Source organism: Camelus dromedarius, chromosome 3, assembly GCF_036321535.1.
Source record: "Camelus dromedarius isolate mCamDro1 chromosome 3, mCamDro1.pat, whole genome shotgun sequence".
Lineage (NCBI taxonomy): Eukaryota > Metazoa > Chordata > Mammalia > Artiodactyla > Camelidae > Camelus > Camelus dromedarius.
In genome coordinates, this window is record NC_087438.1 from 103526754 (window position 1) to 103540008 (window position 13255).

Genomic DNA, 13255 nt, shown 5'->3' on the forward strand with positions numbered 1-13255 from the left:
TCCCTTATTTGGGTGAAAATACGAGTCTAAAAATGGTTTAAACAAATACTAGCCAAGATCACAAAGCAAATAAATGATAAATTGATGGCTCTCTCTGACTCCTACTGGTACATTTCCCAAAAAAACCCAAAAATAGATCTTGTTTATTGAACACCTACTACACTCTCAATCTACTACTGCTATACTTTTATCTCACAGAGCTACCTGTGGGGTAGGTATCAGGTCTCTTCTATGGAAGAGAAAAAACAGAAGCAAGGCTTCCAGGGAAAGATGGTGAATGAATTGCATTCCTCTCCTTCCAGCCCCCTGGGAAGTGGCAGTGTCACGTGTCTCTAGAATTTGGTGGGGGGGGGGGCAGTGTTAAATAAAGAGGCTTGTTTGGACATCTGTTTAAAAGCTGGTCATGACCTTCTACAGCTTTGTCAAGGAGAGGAGGGTCCCTTAACGGGAAAGACCTGGCCCACTGAGGGCGGCGGTGCCTTGTGGAGAAGGAAGGGATGGGATAAGTGAATGCACGCTGGGTGCTCGGACCCTCCACCTGTTTTTTCATTAAGCTCCGCTAACACTGCCAGCTGAGGCCTCGCTCTCCAGACAAGACTCCAGATGGAATTTTTTCTAGAGACTATGAACAACCCAGGAAGAAAGATCTTATTGGAGGTTTTCTAACTCAATATCCCAGCCATTGGTCGCTAGAAGTGAAGCCTACTGTTGACAAAATTTGCCCTCCTGTTTCAGAGCTTCCCAACAGGGGTTTGGGTCTCCCCACTTAAGGATGAACAGATAACCGACATGTGGGAAAGGCTTCTAATAGGACTGACAGATCCTAAAGCAAATGAACAGGGAAAAAACAACTTCAGGAAAACTAATAAGAGAGATCTATTATATAGCAGCCAAATTTTTATGAATGGAAAAAAAGGACACCAAGAAAGCAACATTCAGAGACCAAAAATTGGTGTAAGGAAAAGAAAATTAAAGCATGGGTGGAAAAACCCCAAAGATGGTTTAGAGATAAATTTAAGGAAATTTCCCAGAATAATGAGCAAATAAACCGAGACAGAAAATAGAAGGTAAATATATGAAAATTTAAAGGTCAGTCTCTAAGAGTTCTGGTTCTAAATAGTAGGAGGTTTGGAAAGAGGAAGAGAAAATAAAATAAAAGGGAGGAAACCGTCACTACTTAGTTTAATGGAAAAAGACAAGTCCAGAACTTTTCCAGACTGAATGAGCCTGTCAAGGACTTAGCACAGCAAATAAAATAAGCCCTTCTAATTATGAAGTTTCAAAACACTTAATGTAAGTACACAATCCTGCAAGGTTCCAGAGAAGAGAACTGTTACATCTGAGGGTCTAGCATCTAAATAGCTTTAGATTTCTTAATAGTAACACAAAATGCTAGAAATTAAGGAGAGCCAGGCCTCAAAATTTTGAGGGAAAATAATTTCTAACCTAGAATTCAACACTCAGCCAAAGTTTCACTTAAGTGACAGTAGAATGGGATAGCATGCTATCTTTCTTACAAAGTAGAATAAAATAGCATGCAGTCTTTCTTAAAAAGCTGTTGTAGGATGCATGCCACAAAAAACAAGGGAGTAGAACAAAAAAGAGGGAGACAGTACGTGCAGTAAACAGGGACTCCATCATTGAAGAGGAGTGAAGGAAATCCCCAGGACCGTGGGGAGGGGGAACCCCAGGGAGACAGCCATGAAGCAGAAAGGATCGACAGTCCAGATTGGATGAGGTCAGAGGGCTCTGGTAAAGACATTTTCAGGAAGATGGCAATATGACTGATGCACTTGAAGGTGGAAAGGGAACTTAGGCAACTAGAAAAAAGTTTTTGGGATTGAATTAGGAAAATGGATACAGAAAAGTAGGCACATGTCAACAAGACAATTATGAACCCCAGAGAAAAGCAAAAATAAAAAGTGCAAGAAAGGAAAACTAATTATAGTCCACTACACAAGTCAGGTGTGCATACCATTTCCATACTCATAGTAATAAAATATTGAAAATTGACCTAACTGAAATTATTATATCCAACACAGCTACGTTAGAAATATGGGACCATGTTGGGGTTAAGACCAAAAGACCAAGACAGTGAACTAAATGCCCACCTGCCATCTTGGAAATTTAGTAAGGAATGCCTAAAACTGACAAGAAAAAACAAGATTATACTATTTAGACGATATGGTGGAAACTACCAAATTTATTAATTCAAAGAGGTAAAAGTGTTCATTTCTTGGCCAGGAGAGATTGAAGAGTGAGATCAGTGGATTATAGGACTAACGTCAGTGTTTGATAAAAAGCCTCTTAGAACTCTGATAAACTGTATATCAATGTAGATAGATGCAGACACCTAACTCTGATAAAAATAAAAATGTCTAAGAGACAGAAAACTAATCAAAATATTAATTCATGGTGATCTTTAGCTAGTTTTGTTTTTCTTTCTTTTATTTTTCATGAGAAAAGCATATTAATTTTTTTTTTAGCAAAAAACAATCTTCACTATGAACAAGAGACTGAAGCTCAGAAAAGTCCGGTAAACTTCCTAATTCTACTTATCTCGTAAGTGGGACAGCTAGGATTCCAGTGCAGATCTGTCTGATTCAAATCATCTTTTTTATCTTTCATCAAAGCATTCAATCCTCACTAAAAACCAAGATGCAAAATTGTCATGCTGCAATATTTGCTCTCCTCCCTGAGACCCCACAGAGCCTCTTGCTCTACCAAACGTAACACTTAATTACTAACATTTGTCTCCTTATTTGCCTATTTATTTATTTATACCCATCTCATTCCGGAAAGATTGAAGGCTGGAGTCCAAAGATACCTACACTAGAACAAAATAAAATAAGAACAAGGCCAGGGCATCTGACAGTCCTGGTTTTGTGTTCTCACGAATACAGCTGCATGAGTCATACTCAGTTTCCTGAGGCTGTGACTTAGTCCCAAGCTCCGTTTATCTATCCATCAGTGCCTAGCCCAGTCCTGAGCATGCAGATGCTCAACAAATATTTGTTGATTTGACTTGCTATGGCTTCTGGAGCTTCTTTACCTTTTTTCCGTGACTTTCTTAAAAAGGTGTAAGTGAGCTTTTCTTGGTAACTGCCTCCACTTGGGAAAATAGCATGATGACTAAACCTTCACCTCATCAATGAAAATCTGCTAAATCCACCAGAAGAACCGTATTTTTAACCAGAGTTTCCATTTTTTTTCTGTCCTTCTATTCTTTTCTTAGCAAATCATGCAATGTCCATTCTTAAAAATAAATGGGCAAAGGGACAGTGGGAGGTATATGGAAGGAATGATGAGGTTCGTGGAAGACTAATTTAATGTGGGTACCTTCCTGTTGCCATAGTGAGACACATTTACTTCTGTTTGAAGATCACCCAGTGCTAACAAAGCAAATATCCTCTGACTCCTGCTGTTAATTACCGTTCAGTTCCTGTGGTGGGGGGAGGTTTTCATCCATGTCCTTGCCTTGGACAGTCGTTGGTTGTGAGGTTGATGCGGTGGAAAGGGGGCAGTTCTCAACACTTCTGATCTCAAAGAATAAGAAAGTCAATCCTTGAGGGCTTTAGATGTAAATCCAAGGTCTTTAGTGAGACCTCAAGTTGTCAATATTCAAATGGAGTCTTTTGTATTGATTAGCTCATTAAGAAGCCTTTTGATAATAGGTTGTTGGTAACGTATTTCTTAGGAGGTACCTATTACAAATGATGACTTGCTAGGAAATCAACACGGAGAAGAAAAATCTTTGAAATCTTTCCTCCAAAGCCATACATATTCTGTAAAACTTTGGTGATGGTACTTCCTCCACTTAAAAAGTATTTTTTATGCATGTGCTACACGCCCAGCATGACTGCAGGCGATGTAGGTACAATAACGAAGAGGATGTACCCAGTGTCTGCCTTCATAAAGGATGTATTCTTGGTACTCTTTGTCCTGTGTGATGTCCCAACATCATTTTGCCTAATGTTTTGGCAACAAAAGCATTGTTCTTGGCTGATACCAAAGTGACTCATCTAGTAACAATAGAAAAAACAGTTCTAATGGTACTTTCACTGGGCTCTTACTCTGCTTAAAACACCTGATATGCACTTTTGATATGCCTTATATCACCTAGTCCTCATAATAACTTTAGAAGAGGTGCTAAATGTAGTCAGTGTTACAAAGGAAGAGATTTAAACTCAGAGAGCTTCCCCAGTTTAAAGTCCAGAGCTAGTAAGTAGAGCAACCAAAACCCAAACCCAGAGCTTCATGCCCCTAACTACAATATTGTACTGCCGACTTCCAGCACTCTTCTGTAATATTAAAATCAAGCAACTTGGAGCCACATAAAGTCAGTTTCAAGTCCAAGCTCCACCCCTGAGAGATGTAACTTTTTTGGAGGGTCTCTATAACTCATCCACAACATAGCCCTAATATTACCACCTCATGGCATTTTGGTGACAGTTAAATAAGATAATGTATATACTATATACCTGGACAGTGCCTCTACATGCATGTACATAATAGACAACTAGTTTAATGATCAACTTTGACCTAAGATGTGGGATACAGGCAACAGAGGGCTATTAATTATTTATAGACAGCATTACGAATTTGCTTCAAACTCATGGGGATGGAGGCTAAGGTGGAAAGGGAGGTTTAAGGCTACTGAAATCAAATTAAATAATCGACATACATTTATTAAGAGCCTCTTCACCCTAGGGTTTGATTCACTCAGTAAATACATCCTCCCTGTTCTCCTCTGCTTGGTTACCTGTTGAACTCCTACCCTTCCTGCAAGGCCCAGATAAAATAGCTGTTCTTCCTTGAAGCTCTTTTATCTTCTACAGTAAGAAGGGATTTCTCCCACCTTAGAACTCCTGTGGCTTTTAGGGTACAAAGCAGTGGTTCATAAATAAAGACTTCCAGACTGGTACCAGGCAGTTTCCATCAAAATTCCCCAGGGGGCTGATTAAAATACAGATTATTTGGTCCAGCCTCCAGAGTCTGATTCAGATGAGGCTCATGAATCTGCATTTTAAAACCAGTGCTTTGTGTGATTTTGATGGGCGGACCCATTTGGGAATCACATGGAGGCTCTTAGGACATATATTCCTTTCTATTGCAGATATTTATGTGTGCATTTCATGTCTTTTCCTGGGAGATTATCTTTCTGACACCCTGATTCAATACAGGGATAAAAATAAGAAAGACTAGAAAAAGCAAGTCCCTTGCAACATTTTTCTCAGGTTTTCATCACCTCTAGGATGTTGTGCTGCTTTTCCCGGACTAAGTGGGCTGTTCCTGCTCTCCATCCCCATGACTCTCTGATGGTCTCCCTCCAGCAGTGGTGCCTGTGTCATTTGGAACTTGAATCAGTTTTGCTAAGAAAGTAAAAAAAAATGTTTAAGTGTATTGGAAGAACATCAGGGTGCCTGCAGAATAATCAACACAGGACCTATGTGGATACAAAGCCACACACTTTAATGTCATCAGGGCTCTTTTTCAATCTTGTGAGTCTACTTTATTCCATTTGTTGGCTTTATTTCCTGGGATCTACTGACTTGCTTTTTTTTTTTTTTCCACGTTCGCCAGTTCTAGTCTCGTGTTTGGGAAGCTTTGTGATAGGAGGAAGCATGCATTTCCAGGTCAGAAAATCCGGCATGCAGAGTGTGTAAATTGGAATGGCTAGGGTCACAGTCCCATTCTCAGATCAAGGATTCTGGCAAGAGGCAGGGGATATTCTGAGTAACAGATAGCAGTGATCGCATGTGGTTGGTGAGACCAGTGTTGTAAGACAGGATCCATGAATAAGAAGCTCCTATGAAACAGAATGGAAACAGACATGTGGACGTGGCTGTGAGGCAGGTCTTTACCTGAGTCCTGCTTTCTGGGCACAATTATCTGCCTTTAATGGGCTGCAGAGGAGAACAGCATTTGAGGGCAGCCCTGGACTCCACCACACTGCCACTTGCTTACTCTGTGGCCTTGGAAAAATTACTTAATTACTCTGGGCTGCAGTTCACTTAGCTTGAAAAAATGGCAATAATAGTCGTACTACTTCATAGGCTTAATGAAAAACTGAGGTAATATGTATAATGTGCTTACAATAATCCCTGCGATTCCTTACAAAAAGGTTAGATATTAGCTATTATTAATTATTCTGCTGTCCTACTAGACTGTAAGCCCCATGAAGGCAGGCAACCTAGGCTTTCTTTCTCCCCAGTACTGAGCCCAATGCCTTCCGGTTAGTGCAGGAGAAATTAGTAGAAATTTGTTGTTGTCAGTTCACACAGACTGAGTTCAGTGAGCAATGTCTGGTTGCACATTTACTCCACTGGAGTGTCTACTCTGCTGTACAGGTGGTGGGGAATTACATACACATACACACACGCACACAAAACACACTCTTCCTGGACTAGAGGGATAAAGGGAGACACGTGGCCAGCTAAGCACTTCTGTTTCCATGTTGAACTGACTTTGCCTTTAAAGAATCATAGCTCCGAGGAGTGTCCTATTTAAGCAGCAAACGTGTTTAAGGTGTCAGTTGGGACCAAATCGCATTGGAATTTAACGTCGTGCTATGTAAGTGAAGCGTTTACTAAATAAATAGTCAGCAACAGCAAGATATGGAGGTCCTGCTTCAAGGGGATACTCTCCCAAAGCACTTAAAAGTATCTACTTATTGACTAGAACATAAAAGAGACATTCACAGATATAGAGAACTAGTGGTTACCAATGACGGAGAGGGAGGAGGGGCAATGCAGGGATGGGGGAGTGGGAGGTACAAACTACTGGGTGTAAGAGGGGCTCAAGGATGGATCGTACACTATAGAGAATAGAGCCAATATTTTGTAATAACCATAAATGCAGTGAACTTTAAAATTGTGTAAAAATCTAAAAAAAGTTTTAAAGTATCCTCTTATTAACAATCACATTGGCATGACTGCATACAAGGAAATGATTGATTGTTTTACCTTTTAATTTAAGCAGTAGCAGGACTTTTTAGAATTTATGGAACCTGTAAACTCTTTTGTTCTGTGTATCTTGAATAGATACAACATAATTTATTCTAAGATTATATTTTAAAAGATGTCAGAAGCTATCAATTTAAAATCCAAGTACATGCTTTCAACCAAAAACAAATAGCCTTTTTAAAAAAGACATAAACCCAGAGACAAAATAGAAAAGATTTATACATTTGACTATATATAATTTGCCTCTATAAAATATGAATTTAATACTTAAGTTTTCTATGTTGTTAAAAATGTTTTAAAGTCAAAAGCCAAATGGACAGCCTAGAAAAATATTCCTGAGATGTACTAAAGGTTTAATTGACTTAACATTTTAGGTGCACTTGGGAATCAATAAGACTAATAACTCATTAAAAACAGGCAAAATGTATGAATAGGCAGCTCTTTGAAAAAATAAATGTACAAAGATATAAGACTTTACTTATTAAAGAAACACAGTTGACCTTTGAACAACAATTATATGGTCCACAAATACGCAGATTTTTTTTTCCCAATGAATACGTACTACAGTAGTATGCTGTCTGCCGTTGGATGAATCCATAGATGAGGAACCTCAGGTATGGAAGGCAGACTACATATTACATGTGGACTTTTGACTGAGAGGAGGGTTGGCACCTCTAACCCCTCACATTGTTCAAGAGTCAACTATATAAAGTAAATCAGGAATTCAGAATTTTTTTTCACTTGTCAGATCAAGGACAGCTGATGTCACAGTGTTGGCAGGGCGATGGACAAATGTCATTCTTACACATCACTGGATAAAGGAGATTTGGTGCAACATCTTTGGAGGGCTCTTTGCCATATCTGTTAAATTGGAAAATTCACGTAATCTTTGTCCCAGCAGTTCTGCTTTTATAAAGTTAGCCTAAAACACATGCACTTAAGCTGACCAAGGATGTTTGTGGTGGTCTCGGGGTAATAGCAGATAATTAAATCATCTTTGAAAGTCCATCAGTAGGCTAGATATTTTATGGTATATTTACACAATGAAATACAAAGGAACTATTTAAAGTAGATATAGAGCTATATGTACTGGCAATGAAAGGACAGAAGCAATATTATGCAGAAAGGGCTTAAAATCTACATCCCTACAGGAAGGCTAGTATGTTGTTATTGCTGTCAAAACGGACTATATACATGCAGAAAAAAAATCTCTTAAAGGATACACAAGAATTGGTTAATAGTGGTTCCAGGAATAGTTCTAGGAATAGAACTAAATATTCGGAATGGGAAGAAGACTTACTTTTCTCTGAATAATCATACTTTTTCTCATGTGTAATTTTTAGTTTTTAGTGGGCCAGACATTATACTTCTGGTTTACAGCATCTCATCTGCAAAACCACCTGTGAGTCAAATTTAATTAGCTCCATTTACAGATGAGGACCTTGTGATTTGAAAAGAGGGAGTAACTCATCTAAGGTCACACTGCTGGTGTCCTTGTTCACTCATCAGCAGAAGGGTTACAGAAATATCAACAAGTGCAGTTCTCAATAATCTCACATATGTTCATGATTTGGTACTAAGACTGGAATCCTTTTTTTTTTTTAAAAGGAAAAAATAAAATATTTTCCAAATATTTTACCTCAAAAATGGGAAAAAGAATGGATTTTCTGTTTTACTTTCTAGAATGCTCTTCTCCCAAATTTCAAGTGTCAGGGTGATATACCCAAGTCTAAAAAGTGTTTCCCCCTTTTCCTTCCCTTCAACATTGTTCATTGACTAGAATGTGGAGACTGGGGAGAAGGTAAGAGAAACAGAACAGAAGAAATACAAAGCACTGGATTCCACTATCAGCATTCTTGTGTTTAGGGAAAGACTTGGGAAAGCCTGACTTGACTCATGTGATTCTAAAGGAGAGACCAAGAAGTCCCACCTTGCTTCCCCTGACTCTCCCACTGGGATTGGTGGATACACAATGAGAATAACCTTAAAACAACTTAAAAGATAGCGATTTAGGGTGTGGGTCCATGATCAGGAAGGTGTAGATGAACTTACATCAAGGTGGATTGATTCTATCCACTCCTCCACACAAGAGCTGGGCATAGCTTTGCCACAACAACCACTGTCCCTGCAGCTGGTCTGACTTTCCACGTGACTAATAAACCTGAGCCCGCCAATGAGCTGAGGGTGACTTAAGTGCTTAAGCTTTTGTTTTTCATATGACAGCCTCTAAATTCAATTTATGAGTTTCACTGGGTACTCACATGAGGGAAACAAAAGTGTGTTGAACTTTTTGACAGACTGTCTTTGTTTTCAAATGAGGTGCCTTCTTAGAGGATTTACATGTATAGTTTTGACTGTACAAGGTTTGGCCCTACTTCCTGATTTACGAACCTAACCCCAAGGTAAGATAGTCATTATGCTAGTTACAATCATGGCAAATTATTTAATCTCTGAAGCTAATCATTTCTATCTATAAAGGCTATTAAAGGTTATTGTGAGGATAAAATGAGACATAAAAAGGAAACAGACATAAACAGACTCCTCATGCAGATAGAATTTCTGTGGCTGATGAGGGGAGAATGGGCACCCATCCAAAAGAAAACCTCTAAAGTCCTTTTAAGTCATTTAGTTTTAAAAATATTCCATGTGATATAACATTAGGATTCATTCAACTTAGTCTATTTATCTGATACATCTCTCAGCAACCTTTTGGGTACCATACTGACATGATGGTGGCTAAGACTGGGATGAGAAGGACTGTGTAAAGGGAGACTCGGAGGCAGATGAGGAAGGTGTGGGAGGATGAGCGGTTTTTGCCCGTTGGCTTTCCCACAGGCCACGTCCCCTGGCCAGCCCCATCAGTGAACATGAGAACCAGGTTCTGTCTTTCCTGACACTCAACCACTACCTTCAAAACCCCACAAAAACTCAAGGTCTAACAGTGTCCCCAGATGACCTTTCTATGTTTGACACCAGAGAGCTTCTCCATGAACCAGAAGGAGAGTTTTAGAACATGAGACAATGACAAAGACACCAGGAAACAACACAGCAGAAGTTAACTTTGCACCACGCTAGACTCTGAAGCCCCAGGCGTGTAGGAGGGACACTGGTGGCTGCCCTTTCCCTCCGTGTTGCCTGTTAATATCCACGTGTGATGACAGCGGCTCATGGTGGTGCTTGCTGGGAGCTCTGAATTACTCTATTCCCTAAGAAGTAGTTGTAGCAGTAGTGCTGGTCAAAGAAGTTAGTTCCAGTTCAGATCCTAAATACTTTACATATGTTAACTCATTTCATCTTCCTACAAACCCTATGTAGTATATACTATTTTCATCCCTATTTTATAGATGAAGAAACAGCATAGAAGTAAAAGTTGCCAGGATTACACGACATGAATTGTAGGAGCTGGGCTTGGAACTCTGCAGTCTGCCTCCAGAGATTGTGCTCTCAAATTTCAGGGCTTGGCAAACTTTTTGTAAAGGGCCAGCCGGTAAATATTATAGGTTTTCATAGAGTCTCTGTTGCTTATTTTTTAAATTTGTTTATTTTTTAATTTACTTTTATTTTGGTGGGGTAATTAAGTTTTTTATTTAGTTATTTATTTCAGTGGAGGGACTGGGGATTGAACTCAGGATCTTGTGCATGCTATGCACACATTCTACCACTGAGCTATACCCTCCCCCTCTGTTGCACATTCTTTATTGTCTTTTTCGATCCTTTAAAAATGTATAGCCAGTCTTAGCTCCTAGGAGGTACAAAAACAGATGGCAGGCCCATTTTGGCTTGTGGGCCATATGTAATCTGCTGGTTAATACCGCATATGTTGATCAAAGGTTTAAAGCTATTCCATACTCCCCTTAGGCAAATCCTATATGCTGATAATGTAATCGCATTTCTGTTGACAAAATATTCCACAGTTCTGACTTCATCGCTCTCTCTCTCATTTTGTATGAATTTATGAGGTTTGGTTGCCTTTTCAATCAGCCTTCCTCCAGATTAGTGATGCTGTTGTTGGACATTTAAGAAAGGACCATTAGGATGGAATAAGAGCTTATTTTCCAGTCACTTTCAATCTGTCATTGGCTTTCTCTCCAGGTTGTATGATCATACAGAGAAGTGACTTTAGCCACCATGGCATTGGACTAGAGTCTTTCTTTGACTGACTAGAAATAAAGGCACAAATAAGATGCGGTATCTCTCAAACTTGAGGCTTGTCACTTTTCTGGGACCTTACCTGACATTAATAAAGGCAGTTCTGCTAGTAGAAATTTATCAGCAACCTGGCATCTAATCCTTTATCATTTTCATTAAAGCTTAAAATGGCTTATAAAGGGACATGGTTCATGAAATGGATTAAAATCACAACGGAACGTCATGCCTTCTAGGTTACCTGTTATATGCTGGGAGATTCAAAATGTCATCACAGCATTCTAGGCTAGGCTGCTAGTGAAGAAATCACTGTGAGTTACTGGATTTGCTGAAGATAAAATCTTGGGCTCACAAATAAATCTTGGTCTTTTTTTATTTTAAATCAACTGTACTTCAATTAAAAATTAAACAAACAACCCATTCAAAATACGGGCAGAAGAACTGAACAGACATTTTTCCAAACGAGGAAATGCAGATGACCAACAGGCACATGAAAAGCTGTTCAACATCACCAGTATCAGGGACATGCAAATCAAAACCACAATGAGACACCATCTCACACCTGTCAGAATGGCCATCATCAGAAAGAACACAAATAACCAATGTTAGCAAGGATGTGGAGAAAAGGGAACCCCCGTACACTCTTGGTGGGAATGCAAATTGGTGCAGCCACCATGGAAAACAATATGGAGGTTTCTCAAAACCCCCAAAACAGAACCACATGGCCCAGCAATTCCACTCCTGGGCAAATACCTGAGAAAAACAAAAACATTAATTCAAAAAGACACATACACTCCACCATTACCAACAGCACTATTTACAATTGTCTTGGTCATTTTTCTGTAACACTTGCACAGTACATAATGCAAAACTCAGCCTTGTGTAATGAGTGTGAGGAAATCATTGCTTTGGTTCTGTCAGTCTGAAACTTAAGAGAAAATTTATAAAAGTTTTTAAGGTATTTTGACCACAATTCACAGTAAAAATACACTAACAAAATTATCTCGTACTATAGTACATATCTATCTACACACATAAAACCGAAACAAAAGTGTCAGACGCAATGCTGCTGTTACTACAGTTGAGGCATTTTCTAGTCCATTCTATTCCATTTAATTTTGTAATCATTTTTATTACCACTCAATGTATTTTATTAACTTATTGATGGGTCTTGACTCAGTTTGAAAAACACTTCCTTACAAGACCCAAATTCTCACGCTGCTCATGTTTACAAGCAGTGGTTATTTGGAGATTCTTTTGTATCTTTACAGTTTACTTTATTTGCTGAGGCTCAGTCATGTGTAAATCCCTGTAGTCGGCTCTCTCGGAAGTGCAGAGATGCTGTCCACTACTTCAAGCCAGGGATTTTGAATTGCCAGGAAAACCAGGTGAACAAAACAGTATGTAATCTCTCCCCTCAGAAAGCTTATGATCTAGTGGTCAAAGAAACTCCCAACTCAAGGAGTCTGGGAAGATAACATATTTAGTCAAGTGAATGACTTAAGTAAGTAGATTGTTTGATCAGCATTTTCCTGGATAAAAAGGTGTTTTCTTAGCTAGCAGAGTCAGTCCCATTTTTATAGAGGAGAAAACAGAGACTCAGAGAATCTGTCATTTGTCAGAGTCCTGCCATTGTTTTCAGGCTGAGTCCAGGATTATTTGTAACAGACATGCTGCCTCACATGATTAAATGGTTTTTTTGCTGAAATAAAGTGACTTGCAAGTTCAGAAGTGATGATTAAGTCATATTATAAAAACATTTCAACCTTGAGAGAGCTTGGAAGATGAGAGGTGCCTCTGACTCACCTCTTTCCTTCAAGAGGAGCTAATTATTCTTGAAATTGACAAAATATGTCTTTTAAAGAGAAGACTGGTACCTTCTTGTATTTTGTAATCTTTTCTGATTAAATTCTTCAAACTCCTCATTTGGAATTTTGCTCATCTCAGAACTGATTTCAAAAGCCAAGAAAGAAAGTGGGACATTTTCTGCAGATCATCAGGGCAGGAAACCAAAGACTGCCACCTGTCTGGAAGAATCTACACTTTGTTGTTCTCTTCCAAAAGCATTTCATCAGCACTGACCCAGGACACCCTGCTATCTATAAACTAAACATCTCTTCCTTCTGACTCCTAAGAGTGGCAAT

The 13255-nt window shown here is 39.1% G+C and overlaps 1 protein-coding gene across 1 annotated transcript in view; it reads left to right on the top strand.

Moving 5' to 3' along the window:
• The window catches only part of STK32A (serine/threonine kinase 32A), a 115903-nt gene that overhangs the window by 18297 nt on the left and 84351 nt on the right, over positions 1-13255 (top strand). The window lies entirely within an intron of this gene.